Source organism: Taudactylus pleione, unplaced genomic scaffold (assembly GCF_031769625.1).
Source record: "Taudactylus pleione unplaced genomic scaffold, aTauple2 ptg000361l, whole genome shotgun sequence".
Classification (NCBI taxonomy): domain Eukaryota; kingdom Metazoa; phylum Chordata; class Amphibia; order Anura; family Myobatrachidae; genus Taudactylus; species Taudactylus pleione.
This window is the reverse complement of record NW_028284762.1, coordinates 1,001,298-1,027,738: the sequence shown is the minus strand read 5'-3', so window position 1 is coordinate 1,027,738 and position 26,441 is coordinate 1,001,298.

Below are 26,441 nucleotides of genomic sequence, written 5' to 3'. Positions count from 1 at the left end.
TCCATGGAAACGGCAATTATTATAAATTCTAAAACAATTACATATAAGATACATTGACAGACACAATCAGAGGAAGATAAGCATATAAAGACACTAAGCGTAAAATTAAACATGCTAAAAGTGCATAAAAAAGAAAAGACTTCCAATAAGATCTTGTGTAGATATATTAGTGAAAGGAAAGCGAAGAATATTAAGGAATAAACCGAAGGGCCTGCCACCGTATGAGGTGTGGCCAGCTACCATAGAGGCTTGGCCAACTATTGTAGAGGACATAGCCTGCAAACAACTTGGATACTATAGTGCATGGTCTAGGCCCCTTTATCAATATACTAGCGGCCCGCCCTGGCTTTCACACGGGAGCGATTTTGTATTTATGGCGATAGTCTCTTTTAACCGAGGTCTTATGAGATTACCTTGTAGACGACATTAGTTGTTTTTCCTCCTGGCATCAACACGAAAAGATTTAGGCCCTCATTCAGAGCCGTACGCTCTGAGCAGAGCGCACGCTCTGAATGAGGGCCGCCCTCCATAAAAATGGAGCGTCCTCCTGGACGCTCGTATAGCTGTGGGTCACCACCCACAGCCTATACGAGCGTGCAGTTTGATGGCCGCGATGGTCGTGACCATCGCGACCATCGAAACTGCGAGCCGGAGCCTGAGGTTGAGGTTTTCAACCGCAAGGCCCGGAGTGATTTTGGCTCTATCAGAGCCAAAATCACTCCCACTGACATCACTAGTGATGTCAGTGGGCCGGCTTCTGACGGGAGGCGTTCCCTTGGGAACGCCCCCGTTAGGGAGGCATGCCCCCGGCACGCCCACCAAAGGGGGCGTGCTGTCAATCAACATCGACAGCACGCCCCCTTTGATCAGACACAACGTGCGAAGGACTTTCCTTCGCTCGTCGCGTCTGGCGCATGCGCACGACGGAGCTCCCTCCGTCGTGCGCATGCTCAGTGCAGAACATCGACCCACTTGCGAGCGGACAGCCGCTTGCGAGTGGGTCTGAATCAGGGCCTTAGTTTTGACGTGACACGCAAAAGGGCCACATAAAATTTCCATAAGCAAAAGTCTCCACTTAGGTGAACTCCAGCCACGTTAAGGGGGTGATTCAAGTGAGCGCGAGGTTTAGCGAGGTAGAAAACCTTTTGGATTACCGCGTGTATGCGTGCTCCCGATACCTGTGGTATCCAATTTAAAAAAAGTGGTCTCAGTGTTTTCTGAGCTGAAAATACCACGGCGTGTAAAAAAATAAATGTTTAGGGGTCTCAGATGGTCTCCGTGGCTCCCGGTGGCATCCTCTCCATCTTGTCACTGGGGAGGGGACTGCTGGGAGTCCCAGGGGCTGCTGGGAGATGTAGTTCTTCCAGCTCCGGTTACAGGGGGGAATACACGGAGACTCATCACACCAGGGATCACTCACACACACACTGACATACTCACCCTTCTGCAGAAGACCCGGCTCCCGACGTGGGATGCTGAAGACAACGCTTCGGAAGGTAAGTAATTAAGGACTAATTAAGCTAATTGGAAACTTCCAATTGCTTAATTAGTCCTCGGGGATTTGCGCCAGGATCCCAGAGCAAGTCCTGCTGATTTTTCCAAAAATTAACGATTTTAGGAGAAATGAGGCTTGGTCTGGAGGTGCGAGAAAAAAGATGCAGCGATTTCTATATAAATCACCACATCCCATTTTCAGTCCCCTAATTGAATAGCAGAACCCCGTGGCTGCTGGAAAAACCTTGCGCTGCTGGGATTTAAAAATTTATATCATATATAAATTTATATAATATAGCAGTTGTTCCCAAACTTTTTTGAACCACGGCACCCTAGAATATCAGTATTGTTTTCACGGCACCCATAAGCCAAAAGTTTGTTATTGAGAAATTCAGAAAGAAATGTAGTAAAGTGAAGTAAATTGTGCTGACCGGTCATCTTTGGGGTCAGTTATGTGGTGGGGACTGGTTTGTGCTTCTGTTTGTCCACATATTTATATTACATTGACCATAAATAATTTGATTTGGTGTTGGACCACCAACCTGAGGCACCCCTGCAAGTGTCCCGAGGCACCCCAGGGTGCCACGGCGCACATTTTGGGAACCACTGTAATATAGTAAATACTGATAGTGCATGTAGTAATAATGTACCAGAATATTCGCTGTGGTGAATAGACCATAGTCCTGTATACTGTAACGTATGTATAATAATAAAGCATATGTTGGTGATCCTGTCTATATAAACCACACGAATGCACTCTAGATGTGATAGCAGACCCTCGTATACACCAGCCAGTGTCTAAAACTCAATGAGAACTTAGGCCCTCATTCAAAGCCGTACGCTCTGAGCAGAACGCACGCTCTGAATGAGGGCCGCCCTCCATAAAAATGGAGCGTCCTCCTGGACGCTCGTATAGCTGTGGGTCACCACCCACAGCCTATACGAGCGTGCAGTTTGATGGCCGCGATGGTCGTGACCATCGCGACCATCGAAACTGCGAACCGGAGCCTGCGGTTGAGGTTTTCAACCGCAAGGCCCGGAGTGATTTTGGCTCTATCAGAGCCAAAATCACTCCCACTGACATCACTAGTGATGTCAGTGGGCCGGCTTCTGACGGGAGGCGTTCCCTTAGGAACGCCCCCGTCAGGGAGGCACGCCCCCGGCACGCCCACCAAAGGGGGCGTGCTGTCAATCAACATCGACAGCACGCCCCCTTTGATCAGACACAACGAGCTAAGGACTTTCCTTCGCTCGTCGCGTCTGGCGCATGCGCACGACGGAGCTCCCTCCGTGGTGCGCATGCTCAGTGCAGACCATCGACCCACTTGCGAGCGGACAGCCGCTTGCGAGTGGGTCTGAATCAGGGCCTTAATTAGGTTGACCTAAGTGTTGGTTTTTATATATTTTTACAACTACATTCTTAAGGTGCATACACACTAGACGAATTGCTGCATGACCCGGGAACCCCCTGGCAGGTGTGTGCTCAGTGTCGTTAACGACATAGAGCACACACACGGAACGATATCATTAACAATATCGTTCAGTGCCGGGCTCTCTCCCCCATTCCCCAACATGCAGCAACCTGACAATATAGTCAGATTGGCCTGCATGTTTGCCCGATGAACGACTATGACGAACGACCCGCGTGAACGCGCATCGTTGGTCGTTATCGTTCATCGTTTTGGAGTAAAAAATGGACGATATAGTGAACGATATCGTTAGCGTTCAGTCGTCTACTTTATCGCCCAGTGTGTACGCGCCTTTAGATTGCAATATGTTATGTTTTAAATAATATTTTTTATACAGGAAAACATTAGGGACCCCATTTAACAACAAACATAAACACCCAACGCAATTTTTCGTTTAGTACCACTATGATACAAACGAAAATCCACTGGTATTTACCAATACTTTCCCCTCCGGCGAGGTCCAGCCAAGTCCTCCTCCTCTGCGTGGCTCTCCGCTGGGCTGCTGGCAGCCTAACACTGCCAGCGACAGGAGACTTGTGTAATCTAAAAGCGCAACGGTCCGTCTGCGCATGTGCATGACACGTGGACCCGGCAGTGCCTGGAAGGCATTGCTGAAGCCGGAATGGCAGCGCTGGGTACCCATTGCCGTCAGTGGGGACTGCATTGCTCTCGCCATCTCTAGTGATGCTGTGATAAACAGTGGTAATCTTAGATTACCGCTGTTTGTCAAATACAGAAAGGAAGTCGTAACCCCTTTTGCGAGCACTAAAGGGGTTATACTTCATTGATAAATGGGGGCCTGGATCTGTTAACCCAACCTCTAATTTTGATTCACAGAAGAGCAGATGTTGGTGTACAGTAGTTTCTGTAGAAACAAACAAAACGCCCATGAGGGCAGGGTCTGGAACCTGACATTAGAGGAGAGTGTTGGGCATTGGGGCCCACAATGGATTTCCCCTGTACCCCTGTGGGCCAGTCTGACTCTGGACACACCTGAGGCTGGAGTCCCTCACATAATAACATTCTCCACTAGTGATCATCAGAATAACAGAGACACCTGAGGCTGGAGTCCCTCACCTAATAACATACCCCACCCTAGATCATCAGAATAACAGAGACACCTGAGGCTGGGGACCCTCACATAATAACATAACCCACTACTGATCACAAGGATAACAGAGACACCTGAGGCTGGGGACCCTCATATAATAACATAACCCACTAGTGATCATCAGAATAACAGAGAAACCTGAGGCTGGAGACCCTCACATAATAACATAACCACTAGTGATCATCAAAATAACAGAGACACTTGTGGCTGGGGTCCCTCACATAATAACATAACCCACTAGTGATCATCAGAATAACAGAGACACTTGTGGCTGGGGTCCCTCACATAATAACATAACCCACTAGTGATCATCAGAATAACAGAGACACCTGAGGCTGAGGACCCTCATATAATAACATAACCCACTAGTGATCATCAGAATAACAGAGACACCTGAGGCTGGGGACCCTCACATAATAACATAACCCACTACTGATCACAAGGATAACAGAGACACCTGAGGCTGGGGACCCTCATATAATAACATAACCCACTAGTGATCATCAGAATAACAGAGACACTTGTGGCTGGGGTCCCTCACATAATAACATAACCCACTAGTGATCATCAGAATAACAGAGACACCTGAGGCTGAGGACCCTCATATAATAACAACCCACTAGTGATCATCAGAATAACAGAGACACCTGAGGCTGGGGACCCTCACATAATAATATAACCCATTAGTAATCATAAGAATAACAGAGACACCTGAGGCTGGGGACCCTCACACAATAACATAACTCACTAGTGATCACAAGAATAACAGAGACACCTGAGGCTGGGGAACTTCACATAATAACATAACCCACTAGTGATCACCAGGATAACAGAGACACCTGAGGCTGGGGACCCTCACATAATAACATAACCTACTAAGGGTCATCAGGATAACAGAGACACCTGAGGCTGGGGACCCTCACTGAATAACATAACCCACTAGTGATCATCAGAATAACAGAGACACCTGAGGCTGGGGACCCTCACATAATAACATAACCCACTAGCGATCATCAGGATAACAGAGACACCTGAGGCTGGGGACCCTCACATAATAACATAACCCACTAGTGATCATCAGAATAACAGAGACACCTGAGGCTGGGGTCCCTCACATAATAACATACCCCACTAGTGATCATCAGAATAACAGACACACCTGAGGCTGGGGACCCCTCACATAATAACATAACCCACTAGTGATCATCAGAATAACAGACACACCTGAGGCTGGGGACCCTCACATAATAACATAACCCACTAGAGATCATCAGAATAACAGAGACCCCTGAGGTTGGGGTCCCTCACATAATAACATAACCCACTACGGATCACAAGGATAACAGAGACACCTGAGGCTGGGGTCCCTCACATAATAACATACCCCACTAGTGATCATAAGAATAACAGAGACACCTGTGGCTGGGGATCCTCACACAATAACATAACCCACTAGCGATCATCAGGATAACAGAGACACCTGAGGCTGGGGACCCTCACATAATAACATAACCCACTAGAGATCATCAGAATAACAGAGACCCCTGAGGCTGGGGTCCCTCACATAATAACATAACCCACTACGGATCACAAGGATAACAGAGACACCTGAGGCTGGGGACCCTCATATAATAACATAACCCACTAGTGATCATCAGAATAACAGAGACACCTGAGGCTGGGGACCCTCACATAATAACATAACCCACTAGTGATCACAAGAATAACAGACACACCTGAGGCTGGGGACCCTCACATAATAACATACACCACTAGTGATCATAAGAATAACAGAGACACCTGAGGCTGGGGTCCCTCACATAATAACATAACTCACTAGTGATCACAAGAATAACAGAGACACCTGAGGCTGGGGACCCTCACATAATAACATAACCCACTAGTGATCATCAGAATAACAGAGACACATGAGGCTGGGGTCCCTCACATAATAACATAACCCACTAGTGATCATCAGGATAACAGAGACACCTGAGGCTGGGGACCCTCACATAATAACATAACCTACTAAGGGTCATCAGGATAACAGAGACACCTGAGGCTGGGGACCCTCACTGAATAACATAACCCACTAGTGATCATCAGAATAACAGAGACACCTGAGGCTGGGGACCCTCACATAATAACATAACCCACTAGTGATCATCAGAATAACAGAGACACCTGAGGCTGGGGACCCCTCACATAATAACATAACCACTAGTGATCATCAGAATAACAGAGACACCTGAGGCTGGGGTCCCTCACATAATAACATACCCCACTAGTGATCATCAGAATAACAGACACACCTGAGGCTGGGGACCCCTCACATAATAACATAACCCACTAGTGATCATCAGAATGACAGACACACCTGAGGCTGGGGACCCTCACATAATAACATAACCCACTAGAGATCATCAGAATAACAGAGACCCCTGAGGTTGGGGTCCCTCACATAATAACATAACCCACTACGGATCACAAGGATAACAGAGACACCTGAGGCTGGGGTCCCTCACATAATAACATACCCCACTAGTGATCATAAGAATAACAGAGACCCCTGAGGCTGGGGATCCTCACACAATAACATAACCCACTAGAGATCATCAGAATAACAGAGACACCTGAGGCTGGGGTCCCTCACATAATAACATACCCCACTAGCGATCATCAGGATAACAGAGACACCTGAGGCTGGGGACCCTCACATAATAACATTACCCACTAGAGATCATCAGAATAACAGAGACCCCTGAGGCTGGGATCCCTCACATAATAACATAACCCACTACGGATCACAAGGATAACAGAGACACCTGAGGCTGGGGACCCTCATATAATAACATAACCCACTAGTGATCATCAGAATAACAGAGACACCTGAGGCTGGGGACCCTCACATAATAACATAACCCACTAGTGATCACAAGAATAACAGACACACCTGAGGCTGGGGACCCTCACATAATAACATACACCACTAGTGATCATAAGAATAACAGAGACACCTGAGGCTGGGGTCCCTCACATAATAACATAACCCACTAGTGATCACAAGAATAACAGAGACACCTGAGGCTGGGATCCCTCACATAATAACATAACCCACTACGGATCACAAGGATAACAGACACATCTGAGGCTGGGGACCCTCACTGAATAACATAACCCACTAGCGATCATCAGGATAACAGAGACACCTGAGGCTAGGGACCCTCACATAATAACATACCCCACTAGTGATCATCAGAATAACAGAGACACCTGAGGCTGGGGTCCCTCACATAATAACATAACCCACTACGGATCACAAGGATAACAGACACACCTGAGGTTGGGGACCCTCATATAATAACATAACCCACTAGTGATCATCAGAATAACAGAGACACCTGAGGCTGGGGACCCTCACATAATAACATAACCCACTAGTGATCACAAGAATAACAGACACACCTGAGGCTGGGGACCCTCACATAATAACATAACCCACTAGTGATCATCAGAATAACAGAGACACCTGTGGCTGGGGGACCCTCACATAATAACATAACCCACTAGTGATCATCAGAATAACAGAGACACCTGTGGCTGGGGACCCTCACATAATAACATAACCCACTAGTGATCATCAGAATAACAAGAGACACCTGGGGCTCGAGTACCGCACAGAATAACCTAACCCATGGACCAAGGTTCATCAAACCCATAGTTTGGGTAGCTTGGGTCATAAGGGTTCCCTCGGGCTGACCCCTAAGATGCCCACTACCAATGCCTGTGAACGGTACAACCCCACCGGAGGTTCCCAACTCCCCATCGGCATCAGCTTATGGCAGGTGGAGGTACCGCCAAGACACAAGATCTGCCCAATTTATTAGTTTGACCCTGTCACCCTTCAAGGAAGGCAATCTACAGGTGAGCAGGTGTTACATCTCCAAGTCCCATTCAGCGACTCTGAACTTGAGCACTGTGTACATTTTGGAAGAGGATATCTCCAAAAGCACATTAATAACATGTATAAGAAGAGTCAGGGTAGGGGAACAAAAAGGTTAGTGTGCAGCATAAGTACAGTCAAAGAGCAAAAGGTAACTTAAGGAAGATTTCTTTCCAATTAGAGTGATAGGTCCATTAGATATTAGTCTTCTAGCCATTATGGTAGGTGCTTGTACAGTAATGGCTTTAAAAAACATTTCTATTACGGCGACCTAAATAAAAAAAAAATCTAAAAGCACAAAAAAACAACAACTCAATCCCCCAAAAAGCGAATAACAAACATAAAAGGGGCAAACTTGATGGCCCTAAAGCCACAGGTTGCCCAGACGTGCCCCATAGTTCCTCTGCTGTACAATTCTATGTTTCTGTATTCTATATCCTCTCTTTCTGAGTACAGGAATGACTTGCGAATATGCGATGCTCGGATTAAAGTTTCCATGGCAATGGAATACTCCAGGGGGGCTTCTTACAGCACTCAGTTTTGATAGGACAGCGTCCCCGGGTAAGCTGTCATTCACACCTAGCGGTTGTTTGCAAAAAAAAAACAAATTACTTTATGCTCCATTAAACCGCTCTGTGCCCAGAACAAATATATTCCCATCTTGGGTTTTATAGATCTGAATGAAAGTACGAAAAAAATAAAATAAAAAAGTTTTATATTTTCTTTGAAAACACAAATTAATCAAAACAAATATTTCAGTCGTTCATTTGTCAGACAATTAGGAGTCTTAAAGGAATCTGATTATACGGGCGGCTGCTTTCTGTGTCACAGTTTTCTGTATGCAATCCATGCATTTGCAGAGGAGCACTGTGAATGGGAGCACTAGTTCCATACAGTATGTAAATTCATTATATAGTTCAACAATCTGATGCATGGAAAGCTGAATTTTGCAAGACATTTGGTGTAGGCAGCGCAATGTAATTATCTAGTTTGCAACCGTTTGAGCTATGCTTCCGCACAGGAGCTTATTGCAGAAAAAACGTCTATATGCATATCGTACGGCCGGGAGGCTGTTGAAAATCGAGTGGCGCTCCCTGGTTGCCCGCAAGAGACAAAAAATATGGTAGTTGCTCAATCAGTTTAATGATATACTACAGGTGCTTGTAAAGGGCGGGGTTTACACTGAACACAGAAAAAAGGGATTTGCCCCCCAACACACTGTAGCAAAATCAAAAATACTTAAATCCTACATGATAATAGAGATTCAGAGGTATTAGTTACATACATTTGCAAATATATGAATAAGCGCCAGGCCAATCGTCAAGGCTCCTCTATACTGGCGTCCCTAACATTAAGGCACCCCAAAAAATTCCAGCCAAGGACCATCCCCAGGGCATCACATCATTAAGCTGATTTGAGCAACTACCATATTTTTTGTTTGCAGTCTGGAGGCATGAAGGGAGTCAGCATTAGGAGGAGGTGTTGATCCTTATAGTGTCAGGTGGAGGTTTTTTGGGGTACCTCCAAGGTAAGTTAGCTCTCAGCTCATACATGTGCTGTTATCATGCAGTACACCAATTTGTAATTATATGACCCAGAGTGGGTGCTACTATTATGTAGCAATAATTATTTTGGGGTTGTTCTGGCTGGACCTTTCTCATGGCATCACCACTTAATTCACATAGAATATTTTTATCACTTCTCTAATTGTTTGTATATTATTTATGTCATTTTAATTCCTTCACATTTCATTAACACTTATTGATTTATCCTTACACATCTATTCTTTCCACTTCACTATCACCTTTTTTTCCCTTTTCGTGTGATGCCCTGGGGATGGTCCTTGGCTGAAATTTTTTTGGGTGCCTTGCTCCTTGGACGTGAACCCCTTAATGTTAGGGATGCCAGTATAGAGGAGCCTTGACGATTGGCCTGGCGCTTTATTCATATATTTGCAAATGTATGTAACTAATACCTCTGAATTGATTATCATGTAGGATTTAAGTATTTTTAATTTTGCTACAGTGTGCTGGAGGGCAAATCCCTTTTTTCTGTGCCCGCAAGAGAGGGCAAGTCTCCCGGACTGCCCGCCACCCCTTCACCTTATACCCTTCCCACTTCCCCCCACCTGACTACAGTGGGCGATCCGGAGGGGGGCGATGAATGCGAACTCATCATCGTAGCCCCGCCTCCTGCATTACAATGTCGGTAATCTTGGCTTGTATAGCGGGAGGTGGGGTCGCGATGATGCATTCCTGCACTGCCCGCCTATGCCCCTGTTGCAGCCAGAAATTCGGCAAGTATGATATCGTATACTGGGGTGTTGTAAATAAAGATGATTGAAATGAGGGCCTGATTCAGCAAGCAACGCACGGATGTAGACGCACGAAATCGGTCGATGGTTTTGCTTTTCGTATGCATGGAAGTGCGCGTGCGCGAACTGGCCACTGTGATGGAATATGCATACGCAGGGAGCCCGCAGTCCCAGGGATAGTGATTGACAGGAAGTGCCATTTGTGGGTGGTGACGAGGGAGTGGTTGGCCAAACACAGGCCTGCCTGTGCGTTTGGACGGCGTTTCAGGGGCTTGCATAAGTAAGCCCTTGCGGCGGACGCAGCCTGAGGTCTAGTTGCACAGAGGAAGTCTCGCGATTTCTGCGGGAGGGTCAGGTCAACCACTATTGTGCGTATGGGTCCGATGGTTCTCGATGTTTCCGCTGTCTTACCAGGTATAGAGGACGCAAGTAAAGGGAAGTGGGTGGTATTATGTAGTGCCGGGCGTCTGCTTATTCTGCTGTGATTGCCGTACGCATGCATTCATTAGCATATTCTCACAGGGTTCCGACAGCCCTTGACTTGCTGAGAACTAGTTCGCAGTGGCACCCTTTCCTGAACTCGGAATGCAGTTGAACAGCTCCCGTCTTCTGAGACCCTTCAGCGTGAAGCTTAGTTACTTAACTGACTATTTTTTTCCCCAAAAAAAGTATTTTTAAAAAATATTTGTAAATATTTTATTGAAAAAATATATATATTTCTCGGGGGTGTTTCGCACCATAGGTCCCCATTGATTATATAATGAGAATTAATGCTGCTTTCTTTAGCCTTAGCTTTTTCCCTGTATAAGTTTGTACTGGGCAGATTTAGTCATTGAACAGCAACAAGTGCCGGCTGCGCAGCTGCCAAGTCTCTCCCGGTAGCCCAGAGGCGATGTCTCTCAGTGCATACAGTACATTATAATCCCATGAACATGTCATTAGCTGTGAAACTTTAAAGGCAATGTTTGATCAGAAACTATAACAAGTTGTTTACTTTGTTTAAGATATTTTTTAACTGATCTGTCTGCAAATGACTCCAGAGAAGTAATGTTTACGCTCTGGGAGTGTGACAGTGTGAGTGATGTCTGACAGAACCAAACTCGGAGGTTCTCGCTCTGGCTCATCTCGGGGTGCAGAGTGTCCTCCTCTCGTTAGATACTGCAAGGTTTAAAGGAGAATTACATTTCTCCCAACATAACTTATTTTAAAAATGTCCCAACGCTGCTTTTAGTTCTGGCCTATTTAGGATACTACGGAAAAAAAAAATTGTTCATTTCATCTCAAAGAAATGAGTTGTTCTAGAGCAGTGATTCCCAACCTCGGTCCTCAAGGCACATTAACAGTCCTGGTTTTAGTGATATCCATGCTTAAGCAGAGATGATTAAATCAAAATAACTAAGGTACTAATTAAGTCACCTGTGCTCAACTATGGCTATCCTTAAAACCTGGACTGTTAGTGTGCCTTGAGGACCGTGGTTGGGAACCCCTGTTCTAGAGGGATCAGTATGAAAGTCCGGCGGTTCAAATCCCGACACTGGAAGACCGGCAACAAAAGATCCCGACAGTTAAGTATTTTTACTATTACTAACCCTACCCCCCTCTAACCCTAACCTCCCCCCCAAGTGCCTAACCCTAACCCCCCCTGTAAGTGCCTAAACCTAACAGCGCCCTTCCCTGCAGCCTAAACCTAACCCGGGGGGGGTGCCTAACTCTAACCTCCCCCTGGGGGTGCCTAACCCTAACCCCCCCTTCCCCTAGCCTAACCCTATCCCTCCCGGGGGGTGCCTAACCCTAAGCCCCCCCCCCTCCAGGGAGCCCCTAAGCTAACCCTCCCACCCCCGCGGCTCTACGCGCCTGCCGCCTGGCTTACCTTCGTTTGGTATGCCGGGCGTCGGGCTCCCGCCGTAGGGATAATGATAGGCGTCGGGATTTCGACGCCAATCATTAGACCCCTACCGGGATTAGACAGTCGGGAAATCGGCAGACAGCATTTCGACCGTTGGCTTCCTGACTGCATCCCGTTCTAGATAACCTGCAAAATAACTGTGCCTAAGCACTCAGGGGGTTAATGTAGGACTTAGAGGCCTGTTTTTATATTTTGATTATTTATCTTAAGTGTTTGCGCAAATATAATTTGAGAGTCACAGACAGCCAGCCAACTATCGTTTATGGCCCAACCCCAGATGCTGAAAGCTATGTATCAAAAGCACCACTTTGCAAAATCCTTGCTTGAGGAGATTTGTATAAATGTTCAACCAGTCACATGACATGTGGCACCAATAGACAGGGCCTGGAACATCACCCTACAGACAGTAGCAATGTTGCAGAGCCACCTGGAGTGCCCAAGGTATGCTCCAGACACATACTTTATTAAATACAATACAAGCAGTGCTCTACTTCCGCCCCGCCCCCTAGACATGATGACTGTGCCAGCACAGGATGCCATAGAGCACTACTCCGGCCCTGCTAATAAATGAAAAAAATATGGATATAATGTATCTCCTCAAGGAATTCCTAGAACATAACCAGGTTTCCTATGCATATGTGCAGAACATCAGACTCGATTTAATGGACTTATGATCATATTTCTACTATACTGTAGAAGAGAGTTAAGTTACTGCATGTACCGTATATAACTTATTACTAGACGTTATTACTAGATTTGTACAAAAGGGCATTAAAACATTTGTAAAACAGATCAGCATGCCAGCACACTCCCTGTCCGATGTCACAAGGAGAAAGGGCTTTGGGCGGGAAGCACATGCTAAAAACTGCTGGAAGTGTTCTAGAAATTCTCTGATCTTGGGGTTCAATCTTTCTACTGATATATTTCCTTCCATCCTACGGCTGAATTACATGACAGTAGTTTGGTTATCTCTGGTTTTTTTTTCCTTTTTATTTTAAGGAATCTGTTTTTTTTTTTTTTTTCGTTTTGTTTTTTTGTTGTATGTCAGTTTATCACCATTTTTATTCAATAAGCATTACGGCTCATTGTCATAGTAAACTTCAATTATTATTATTATTATTATTGATTTATTAATTTTACCCTTGTATTCTTAAAGAAAATTGTATGTTGAAGAGGCTTGGCTGTTATAAAGCTATATTTTTGCAGGTAATTGTTTGGATTACTCAAATCTCTGATTAAATGACAGATATATCCACCATATATCTATCCTTAAATCGTCACCAAATAGCCACGTTTGGAGCGCCATGAAAAATGCGAGTAAGCTGCTAATGTGGCAAAAGCACAAGGTATGCATGTCCTGTACGCCACTATGAGAAGTGCGCGGTACAGCAGCCCCCATCCTCTCTGTCAGCGCAATGAGTGCTGTAGATTCTGGCTGAATCTACTGCGCAAGCGTGGGTCTCCGGAAAATGTCACCCGCGCCTATTTTCCCGTTGACATCTTTTCTGCGCATGCGTAGGTTACTGGAAAAATGTCCGCAACCGTTTTCCCAGTGATTTTTTTGCTGTTCTGCAGTGCCGGTCCGGCACAGCGGAGCAGCACATCGGAATCTGCGGAGAGGTGAGTATATTAACTATGGTTTCAGGGTGTGCGGTATGGGCCCCCGTGGACGCAGGGGCCCGTGTGCACCAAACACCTTGCTCCCATTATAAAGACGCCTATGACTGGCACGAATTGCGAGAAAAGAGCAGTTCCAACGTGCCAGTAAACTACACACTGTTGGTGTGCGGCTGCGGTGCAAAAAAGGCAATAGATGGTATTAGTTGACTATACATGGTGCGCCATCTGTGTCACGCCAAGCATCTTGCGCCATTTAGTGCAAAGACGCTATGTGAGCGAGAACACATTTTGTAATTGCAATTTGGGATAAGTCGGAGTAACTGAAGACTACATAAGAGTGTCAGCAATTAATCAAAAAATCTCAGTAGTGGCATAACTGGGGGGCATTTTTTCTATGCCGTGGTTTTTAAAAGCCGGCAATGATTGTTGGATTTGACCAATGGATTTCCAAGGGCAGTAATAATTAATGTAAACTGCCCCAGGTGTTTATAAGTGAGTCTGACATTTGGTTATTTTAGTCATATTAATCAGACCTGGTAGTTTTGTTTTGATTAACCCTTTTATACCCACTGTCCTGCCCTGTTGGGTCTTGTTGTGACACTGACAAAAGTCACGATATGGAACTTAGGACATTTTAGGTCACACTGCCTGTCTTCTTAGACTGTGCCTCGATCTGTCCAGACCACGCCATTAAATCATAAGTTCCACCCCAAAAATAACACAAAAATAATTTTTCCCTCCACGGAAATTAGTAGGGTCCTGCCTAAATCAGGGCTGTTAGTAAGTAGGCAAGAAAATTCCTTTCATAAAATAATTCAGCAGCGTTGAATTTGGATAATGACTACTGATAGGTCAAAATGCAATATTGGGGTATTAGTAATAGTGTGACCCGGGGCGATCTCTGCAATTAAACCTCTACATTTTACGCAGCAATAACTGGAAAGGCAAAATTAACCTGGTTTTGCCTATAAAATGATTGCCGCTTTAAATCTGCATGGCTATTCGCTGAGATCGTGCAGGTTCGCGGAAAGTGCACCCCGTACCACTGTAACGGGCCCATTTATCATTGTATTTTTGAGGTTTAATCCCCGAAAACACCCGTTTGGGGGTTAACCACAAATATAAAGTTTCACGCGGACGTACGAAGGAGGGACCACAGCAGGTATCTACTCCGGACCCTCCCTGGCAATGGCGGCAGTGCATGTACAGTCAGCGCAACTGCGCAGCAGCACCGGCAGCTCTCCGGGCACATCGCAGGAATGAGCTCCTTGCATGTGCCGTATGATACATCCGGGAGCTATGATCGCATATTACAATACGATCATGGGTGGTAATGTCATGCCTAGATCGCATTGCAATTGCGGGCATTAATAAATGGGGGCCTAAGTAAGACATGTCTGGAATGTCACACAACCCACATGTACAGGGCCCCTAATACAGTCTATATTTTAAATATAAACCTGTATTTCCCCTTTAAATGTAGATTCACACACGTAGCTTATTATTCTGCTACATATGTTCTTTTCTAAGCGATATTACTGAGTTAGAAGAGGAGGAAGAATGGAAGGAAGGAGAATGTCTACACTCCTGCGCTGTGCTCTAAGGCAAACGCAAGGAGTAAGTGACATCTGCTGCTATCTCCGGTGTCTGCTCTGTGACCAAGAATCCATCACTGTCTGACATCAAGAGACACCAAAATGATGAGAATGAGAAGTGCCAGAGGGGGGTCCAGGGACTGGCTGACACCGAGGCAGTCAGGCAACAGCTGAGGAGGAGGAGGAGGAGGGCTTGGGAAGGAGGAGTGGGAGTTAGATTGGGGAGGCATGTTCTGTAGCTGGGAAATTGCTGAGCGTATTATCTTTTTACAAAAGCAGAGAGAAATCAGCGGAATCGCTAGAAACACAAAAAGCCATGGCAGATAAAAATCTTATAATCCTCAAATAAATAGTAGTATTCCCACTTGCATCCCTGCTCTGTGAGCCTGATTAACTGTGTGAGATAGAGAATGCATTAAAAAATGGGACATGACAGGTTTTCCTAAACCACATTAATTCTTATTTTGCATTTATTTTAAATAGTGTTCCATATAAAGTAGTCATCTACTGACATATTTCACCATATAGAGATAATGAATATTCCCATGGCTGCTCAAGATACTATTTAATCAGGTGAGTAGGACAGGTGTGTACAGGTGAGTATCATAGGTGTCTATTATAAGTGAATGCAGGTGAGTAGCTTAGCTGAATATAGAAAAGTAGGATAGGTGAGTGCATGTGAGTAGGATAGGTGAGTAGCAAAGGTGACTAGAATAAGTGAATGCAGGTAAGTAGCTTATCGGAATATAGAAAAGTAGGATAGGTGAGTTCATATGAGTAGGACAGGTGAGTGGCAAAGGTGACTAGGATAAGTGGGGATAGGTGAGTGCAGGAGAGTAGCAAAGGTGAGTAACATAATTTTGTACAGATGAGTAGCATAGATGAATGTAGACGGCAGGAGAGAGCAGATGAGTAGGATAGGTGACTAATACAGGTGAGTACAGATAAGTAGGATAGGTGTGTACAGGTGAGTAGGATAGGCAAGAACAGGTGACTAGCATAGCTGAGTATAGAGAGGTAGGATAGGTGTGTACAGCTGAGTAGTTTAGGTGAGTATAAAGGATAGTATAGGTATGTACATGTGAGTAGGATAGTCATGTACAGTTGACTAGCATAGCTGAGTATAGAGGGGTAGGGTAGGTGAGTAGGATATGTTTGTACACATCAATAGCATAGGTGAGCATAGAGGGTAGAATAGGTGTGTAAAGGTGAGTATAGAGGGATAGATGTGTACAGGCAAATAGTCTAGCATATAGAGGGATAGAAAAGGTGAGTATATGAGTACCCTACCTGAGTATAGAGGGGTAGGGTAGATGAGTGTGTATGAGTAGTATAGCTGAGAATAGAGGGGTAGTATAGGTGAGTGTATATAAGTAGCATAGCTGAGCACAGAGGAGTAGGATAGGTGTGTACAGGTGAATAGCCTAGCTGAGTATAGAGGGGTAGGATAGGTGAGTGTATATGAGTAGAGTAGCTGAGTATAGAGTGGTTGGGTAGGTGAGTGTACATGAGTAGCATAGCTGAGTATAGAGGGGTATGATAGGTGAGTGTATATGATTAGAATAGCTGAGTATAGAGAGGTAGGATAAGTGAGTGTATATGAGTAGAATAGCTGAGTATAGAGAGGTAGGATAGGTGAGTGTATATGAGTAGAATAGCTGAGTATAGAGGGGTTGGGTAGGTGAGTGTACATGAGTAGCATAGCTGAGTATAGAGGGGTATGATAGGTGAGTGTATATGATTAGAATAGCTGAGTATAGAGAGGTAGGATAGGTGAGTGTATATGAGTAGAATAGCTGAGTGTAGAGGGGTATGATAGGTGAGTGTATATGAGTAGAATAGCTGAGTATAGAGGGGTAGGATAGGTGAGTGTATATGAGTAGAGTAGCTGAGTATAGAGGGGTAGGATAGTTGAGTGTATATGAGTAGAATAGCTGAGTATAGAGGGGTATGGTAGGTGAGTGTATATGAGTAGAATAGCTGAGTATAGAGGGGTAGGATAGGTGAGTGTATATGAGTAGAGTAGCTGAGTATAGAGGGGTAGGATAGGTGAGTGTACATGAGTAGCATAGCTGAGTATAGAAGGGTAGGGTAGGTGAGTGTATATCAGAAAAGCTGAGTATAGAGGGGTAGGATAGGTGAGTGTATATGAGTAGCATAGCTAGTAAAAAGGGGTATGACAGGTGAGTGTATATGAGTAGAATAGCTGAGTATAGAGGGGTATGGTAGATGAGTTTATATGAGTAGAATAGCTGAGCATAGAGAGGTAGGATAGGTGAGTGTATATGAGTAGAATAGCTGAGTATAGAGAGGTAGGATAGGTGAGTGTATATGAGTACATAGCTGAGTATAGAGAGGTAAGATAGGTGAGTGTATATGAGTAGAATAGCTGAGTATAGAGAGGTAGGATAGGCGAGTAGAATAGCTGAGTATAGAGAGGTAGGATAGGCGAGTGTATATGAGTAGCATAGCTGAGTATAGATAGGTAGGATAGGTGAGTGTATATGTGTAGAATAGCTGAGTATAGAGGGGTAGGATAGGTGAGTGTATATGAGTACATAGCTGAGTATAGAGAGGTAGGGTAGGTGAGTGTGTATGAGTAGAATAGCTGAGTATAGAGAGGTAAGACAGGTGAGTGTACATGAGTAGAATAGCTGAGTATAGAGGGGTAGGATTGGTGAGTGTATATGAGTAGCATAGCTAAATAGAGTGGTAGGATAGGGGAGTGTATATGAGTAGAGTAGCTAAATATAGAGGGCTAGGATAGGTGAGTGTATATGAGTAGAATAGCTGAGTATAGAGAAGTAGGATAGGTGAGTGTATATGAGTAGCATAGCTGAGTATAGAGAGGTAGGTTAGGTGAGTGTATATGACTAGAATAGCTGAGTATAGAGAGGTAGGATAGGTGAGTGTATTTGAGTAGAATAGCTGAGTATAGAGAGGTAGGGTAGGTGAGTGTATATGAGTACATATCTGAGTATAGAGGGGTAGGATAGGTGAGTGTATATGAGTAGAATAGCTGAGTATAGAGAGGTAGGACAGGTGAGTGTACATGAGTAGAATAGCTGAGTATAGAGGGGTAGGATAGTTAGTGTATATGAGTAGCATAGCTGAATATAGAGGGGTATGATAGGTGAGTGTGTATGAGTAGAATAGCTGAGTATAGAGGGGTAGGATGGTGAGTGTATATGAGTAGCATAGCTAAATATAGAGTGGTAGGATAGGTGAGTGTATATGAGTAGAGTAGCTAAATATAGAGGGCTAGGATAGGTGAGTGTATATGAGTAGAATAGCTGAGTATAGAGAGGTAGGATAGGTGAGTGTATATGAGTAGCATAGCTGAGTATAGATAGGTAGGATAGGTAAGTGTATATGTGTAGAATAGCTGAGTATGGAGGGGTAGGATAGCTGTGTATATGAGTACATAGCTGAGTATAGATAGGTAGGATAGGTGAGTGTATATGAGTAGAATAGCTGAGTATAGAGGGGTAGGATAGGTGAGTGTATATGAGTACATAGCTGAGTATAGAGAGGTAGGATAGGTGAGTGTATATGAGTACATAGCTGAGTATAGAGAGGTAAGATAGGTGAGTGTATATGAGTACATAGCTGAGTATAGAGAGGTAAGATAGGTGAGTGTATATGAGTAGAATAGCTGAGTATAGAGAGGTAGGATAGGTGAGTAGAATAGTTGAGTATAGAGGGGTAGGATAGGTGAGTGTATATCAGTAGAATAGCTGAGTATAGAGGGGTAGGATAGGTGAGTGTATATGAGTAGAATAGTTGAGTATAGAGGGGTAGGATAGGTGAGTGTATATGTGTAGAATAGCTGAGTATAGAGGGGTAGGATAGGTGAGTGTATATGAGTACATAGCTGAGTATAGATAGGTAGGATAGGTGAGTGTATATGAGTAGAGTAGCTGAATATAGAGGGGTAGGATAGGTGAGTGTATATCAGTAGAATAGCAGAGTATAGAGGGCTAGGATAGGTGAGTGTATATGAGTAGAATAGCTGAGTATAGAGGGGTAAGATAGGTGAGTGTATATGAGTAGAATAGCTGAGTATAAAGGGGTAAGATAGGTGAGTGTATATGAGTAGAATAGCTGAGTATAAAGGGGTAAGATAGGTGAGTGTATGGGAACTACTGTCATTTGACTAATGGGTGGAACAACCTCTGAAAAAAGGAGTTTTCAGAGACCAGGTGCTGCACATTTTGTGACAACAGCGCTGAGGAAAGACATCCCTTACCTAGAGATTCCTCCCTCACTTATGGATTCCTATCTCGCCTAGGGATTCCGCCCTCGTCTATGGATTCCTCCCTCGACTAGTGATTCCTCCCTCGCCTTGGGATTCCGCCCTCGTCTATGGATTCCTCCCTCGCCTAGGGACTCCGCCCTCGTCTATGGATTCCTCCCTCGACTAGTGATTCCTCCCTTACCTATGGATTCCTCCTTTGCCTATGGATTTCTCCCTCGCCTAGGGATTCTTCCCTCACTTATGGATTCATCCCCCGCCTATTTATTCCTCCTTTGCCTATGGATTCCTCCCTCGCCTATGGATTCCTCTCTCGTCTAGGGATTCCACCTGAGCCTGCACAGTGCAGTAAGAACATCATTTGATTTTTGAATAGACTTGTCCTCCAGGCCGTGGCACGCTCGTTAGTGCGTTGCAGCACCCCAGGGTGCCACAGTACACAGTTTGGGAAACGCTGGTATACAGAGAGCCATAAAAACTGAAGATTAACAAAAGTGTAGTCCGGCACGCCCAAAATATACTTAGTGCGTCAAAACCGGGCTGCCAGGCCTATACTCTGTGTACAGTCTAATGCACTTGCCGGGTGTGTGCTGAGTGGTATTACCAGACAATTGGGGAGATGTATCAAGACCTTCTAAAGGGGGCAAGGGCAGAAGTTACCCATAGCAACCAATCAGCTGCTAGCTATCATTTATCGAGTACATTCAATAGAATGATAGCTAGCAACTGATTGGTTGCTGAGGACAACTGCTTCACCTGTCTTCTTTCGAATATTTGATACATCTCCCCCCTATGTTGTCTAAGAAGCTGTTTCTCAGATACGTAGCATCCGTACAGCCGCCTCATTATCCCGCCGCTCTGCCTGACTGCAGCTGTGCCGCCGGGGGATAGCAGCTGTTGCGGCCATCATATCTGCTGATATATATAAGTTTATTGCGATAAAAATATAAATGACAAAGAAAGGACATAATAATCCGTTCTGTGTGCTACAGACTTATTCTACAGCGTCAGATAAAATCATTTACATTCTTCTGGCAGCACCTTTTAAAAATAAAATCATCCAATGTATTTAATTAATGCTCACTTACCCTTCATTCTGCTAAACATAACGTAAATGCTACTATCTCCCTTAGTTATGTCCTTGCACAAATGAGAGACCTGAAAATAAAAAAAACATTACGTCAGCGCTCGGCACATTTATAGTAGAAAATGAATTTACGCCACATTAGGTTTTCCATTACCTTGTTGGGATGATTTTACACATGGTTCCTGCGCATGATTTAGCAATGGAATTAATATGGTATTTAGTAACATTAGGAAACTGATATCGATATCATTAGGTAGAAGGCAAGCCTGCAAACCGCTGCCTTCTCCATCCAGATGTCCAGCTTTTCCATTCAAGACAATAAATAGCTGGATTGAGAAAGATTATAGGTTTATAACTCGACAGTCGAGTATTCATTGGTAATACCTCGGATTTACAGTATGTGATTTGGGACTGTCTTCATGTCATAATGTTTATGTGACTGATCTTTGTTTCTGGGATGATAAAATGAGATTAATCTTCTATCATCGCCGTATTTCTTGTGGGGAGGGAAATCCGTCATGCCCATATGGAGACTTAGGGCCTGATTCAGAGCTGAACGCTCTGACCAGAGCGCTTGCTCTGAATCAGGGCCCTCCTATCTTTTTTGGAGCGTCCTCATGGACGCTCGCATAGCTGTGGGTTACCACCCACAGCTATAGCGAGTGTCCATGATGACGCTCCAAAAAAGACCATCGCGACCATCGGGCTTGCGACGGAGACCCTGCGGTGGGGTCTCGCTGCCGCAAGCCCTGGAGTGATTTTGGCTCAATCAGAGCCAAAATCACTCCCACTGACATCACTACTGATGTCAGTGGGGCCGGCTTGAGATGGTAGGCGTTCCCATGGGAATGCCTCCGTCTGGCAGGCATGCCCCGGCACGCCGACCAAAGGGGGCGTGCTGTCAATCAACATCGACAGCACGCCCCCTTTGGTGCGAGACCCGGAGCGATGGAGAGCCCGTCGCTCGCCGGGTCTCGCGCATGCGCACGACGGAGCTCCCTCCGTCGTGCGCATGCGCAGTGGGGGAACATCGATCCGCTTTCGAGCGTACTGCCGCTCACGAACGGGTCTGAATGACCCCCTTAATTTTCACCTTTAAAAGTTGATTTTGATCGATGTGATTTATTATTTATAAATACTGTCGTTTCTATGGCTATAATGCCTGTCTAACGCCATCTCAGGGGTTTTCTTACCAAAATTTTATTTTCTTTCTGTTTTGACCCAAAACGCACGGGACTCTTCATTTTCAAATGATGCGGCCCCTTAGTAGCTATTGGCTGGGGATTGCCAGACAATCTGCGATATTTATCAAACCTTGGAGAGAGTTAAAGTATCAACCAATCAGCTGTCACTTTACAGGCTGTAAAGACTTATATACCAAATATATAGAAATCAGGCTGCTGTGAAGAGTTTAACCCAACAGCTGTAGAATAGGTGATAGTCAGTCCCAACAGAACAGAACTAACAAATTACAATAAACAGCTTTAAAAGGAATAAATGCAAATAAAATGCTAAAAGCAATATTTAATAAACACACCATTGATACTAAAACAACCTTATAAGAAAACAAAATGAAGCTAAATTGAGGCTTCAGAATAAAATCAGCCTTAAGCTGCATACACATGTAAAGATTATGGACCTGATTCAGAGCCGCTCGCAAGCGCTGTGCACTCGCAAGAGGCCCGATGGTATGTGAACGCGCAAGCGCATGCTTTTTTCTGCGCGTGCGTGAACTACTCTGTGCAATCGCAGACCGCTTGCTCGCCAAGCAAAGACAGCCCAGTGAAATGAGTAACAGGAGAGGCGGTTTGTGGGTGGTAACAAGGGTAGGACACTAATAACGGGGGAGTGGATGTGCGAACGCAGGCGTGCCTGAGTGTTTCAACGCCATTTCTAAGGTGTGCATAATTAACAGGCAGCGCCATAGTACACGTCACATGCCTGTTTTATACACTGAAGTCCTCGCAGTGTTTGCGGTAGGGTAAGGCAACCCGAAGCGCTGCGTTACCTTCCGATGGTCCTCGATGTACCAATGTTTTAATACACTTCCTGGAGATGACGTGCGCTAGTGGGCGTCTCAACATACACTTATGGGTGTCTGCATACACAGAGCGCTCGCTCGCACAGCCAAAGTGGGCGTGCTAATGACTTTCCGAGCGAGCGCCTGCCATGGCGTCACTTTGACGAATTTGCATATGCTGGATGCGAGCAATCACATCTAGTGAGCGGCTCTGAATGAGCTCCTATCTGTCAAACCAATCAAGTAGTTGATTGGTTGGAATGAAAATCTGGTAACGTATGGGAGTAACTGATGATCAGCAATTTGCTCCTAAATGCCAGAAAACAGATGAAAATGGTCGTCAGACAAGTTTGTTAAATGTTTGATCTAAACAATTTGTTCAAACAACAGTTTTTGTCCATTTTCTAGCGTTTGGGAGCAAATTGCTGATTGTCATTTGTTTTCATACCTTACCGGATTTTCATTTCAACCAATCAACTAGTTGGTTGGTTTGACAGATAATCTTTACGTGTGTATGCAGCTTTAGGCTCAGTAACAATGTTATAAGGCTCTGGATGGGAGGGTATAGGCTCATGATGGCAAAAATGTAAGGACAATTCAAATAGCTGTTTGTAGCCAAAATGGATACTAGTCTAGTCAATATAGAGAATTACCGGCTCTGTGGTTATTGAATTCAGAGAATCCAAATTAGCGATGGTCCAAGGCAGCAAAAGATGGTATCCCCATCACACAGAGGAATCACTGATATGCGTGGTATCCAAACAGAACAGCTGAGCTCCCAACACCAGAGTTTGATGACCCAAGTTAGTGCACCTGCCGCGTTTCCTTCTAATTAGAAAACTGTCAGTTAATAGCTGATTGGTTGGTACAGGAGGGTAGATGTACTAAGCCTTGGGAGGGGGGGGGGGATTCATCATGAGAAATAAATTTGGGAAGCTGCATACACACACAACGATTTTTTTAATGATTATCGTTAAACGATATCGTTTAACGATAATTGATGGCAAAAATCGTTCACTTTCTGAGTCAAACGATGAACGATTATCGTTCATGCGCGTTCACGTTTGTAGTTTGTCGTTTGTAGTTTGTCGTTCAGTCAGACTTGTCAACTCAACGATTTTCATTAAGGGAATATGCAAAAATCGTTTGTAGTTCATAAAAATCGTTCATGACATTTAGTAAATGAACAACTTTAGTAAACGATTTTAGTAATTTTTTTCAAGGGAAAAAATCGTTTACTCAAATCGTTCATTAGAAAAATCTTTGTGTGTGTATGCAGCTTGAAAGATAAAGTAGCACCAATCAGCTCCTAGCTGTCAGTTTTCAAACACCGCCAGTATATTGACAGTTAGGAACTGATTGGTTGGTACTTATTCTCTCTCCACTTTATATCTCCCCAATCCTTAGTACATCTACTCTTTATCTCTCTTCACTTTATCTCTCTCCAAACTTTGTTAAATCTTCCCTTATGGCGGCGATATAAAGATGTGTCCTCACACACCTAGCGAATGCTATATTGCGCAAGACTGAGCCGCCTTCGAGACGTGTAGCGTACAGTGTTTGTCTTTGAATTTTGCATCTTATACACTTTGCAGACACAGCGAAATGCCACCCCAACTTTAACTGCACAGGAATTCGTTTTTTTAAACACGTACAAAGTCGCAGATGAATTGCAACTGAACTTGGCGTGAGAAAAAGCTGTGTCCGCTACATATGTCGCACATAAAATTGATCAGTTGCGAGAAGATGCACATTTTGAGCGTGAAAGACACCCGGCGTGGCCAAGTCGCTCTGGACCTGGAGCACCTACAGGGGCTATTTGCCGCGACTTGAGCTTCTGAAAAAAAAATAAACAAAAACCAAGGCATATCTTTTATTCGTACCACATTGAAGAATTACTGATTTTGAAGTTGGAATGTGACCAACGCAGTGTGTCAAAATAGGCTCAGCGCAGACGTAAGAAAGTCCTTGGGACTGAGGGCCTGATTCAGACCCGCTCGCAAGTGCATAGCGCTCACAAGCGGGTCGATGTATGGCCCATACACATGTGCCACGTCGGGCGTGCGCATGCCCGAGCCCCAGCGAGCGACTGAAGTTCAGTCGCTCCAGGGCTCACTACAAGATGGGGCGGCTGTCGATGTTGATTGATGTAGGCGGGTAGGGGGGTTGGCTGCACAAATGCAGGCGTTCCCTTAGGAACGCCTGCCATTTGTGGGCGGTCCTACTGACATCACTTGTGATGTCAGTAGTGGACTTCCTGCTCTATTAGAGCAGGAAGTCCACTCGGGCTGGCGGGAGCCGAGACCCTACCACAGGGTCTTGTCGCAAGCCCGATGGTCGCGATAATCGCGACCATCGCCAGGCCGCTCGCACATGCTGTGGGTGGTCACCCACAGCTATGCGAGCGGCCTGGAGGCGTCAAAAAAACACGCCCTGATTCAGAGCGAGCGCTCGCCAGCAGCGAGTGCCTCTGAATCAGCCCATGAGGCATAGAGTGGGCACCCAGGGAAACCTGCAGAGGAATACCCTGCAACGCGACGCACCAATGGATGGGCATGTCTAGCACTACCTTGGGATTGTGTCTAGCACTATTTTCATGTCCAGCCATACAGTATGATCATATTCGCCATAGTTTCCCCAACTCCTGTACTTCACTTGTCTATGACATGGCCAGAGGGCTCTTACTTTCGTCTTCTGCCCGAGCGTCTGCTGAACGCCCTCTGAGCAGATTTGAGTTTTGGAACCCAAGAATGGTGATATATGCACACAGCATTCTGGGGCTTCGTGTTTTTGGCGGTATCGGCGGGCTATTGATGCCCTACCAACTGAGCTAGTCTAACTCTTGAAAAGTACCTTGCATCCATCTCTTACTGCTACCGTGATGTTCCATCATGTTCTAGTTCCACCCCCCCGATTTCCTATATAAACCAGGCCCTGTCACTCCCTCCCCTGCCACATCATTGTGCTCCTGTCCAGTAATCTACTTGTTCATTCTGCCTTTATTAATTTGCTTCAGGTGCACCTTTACCAGCTTGTCCGTAGATTTTGCTTCACCCGCTGCTACTGATTCTGACTTTCAATCACCAATCCATCCATGTTCTAGTGAACCTATCTTGGTCTACCTATCTTTGCAGGTGTCAGACTTTGATCTTAACTTCAGACTGTTGCACTTTGACAGTTTAGTCTGTTTGTTGCCCTATATTCTTTTGGTGCCATTTGCAAATCACTAAACTTGGTTGATGCTTGAAGATCTGAGAATCCAAAAGTACATGATATTACATTTTATATGCCACCGTACAGTAACTTACATTTGGCACAATACCTGTCTGACACACAAGCTACCAGCTGGGTGAGTCATTCTCGGTTGTCTTGCAATCTTTGTCTATCCACGCCTTCTCCGTCCTCATCTATACGGCTTGATGCTGACCTTGCCTGACTCTTAGAATCACTAAAAAAAAAAAAAAAAAAGACTTAGAAGCTTCTTTTGATCTCGATAAGACAATTGATGTTACAAATTCCACTATTTGGAATGTTAATAAAGTATATATCTAATGATGTTTCATTTCAAGGAAGGAAAAGTAGTCTCTGAAAAGACACGAGGGCTTATTGAAGGCTTTACAGATTGCA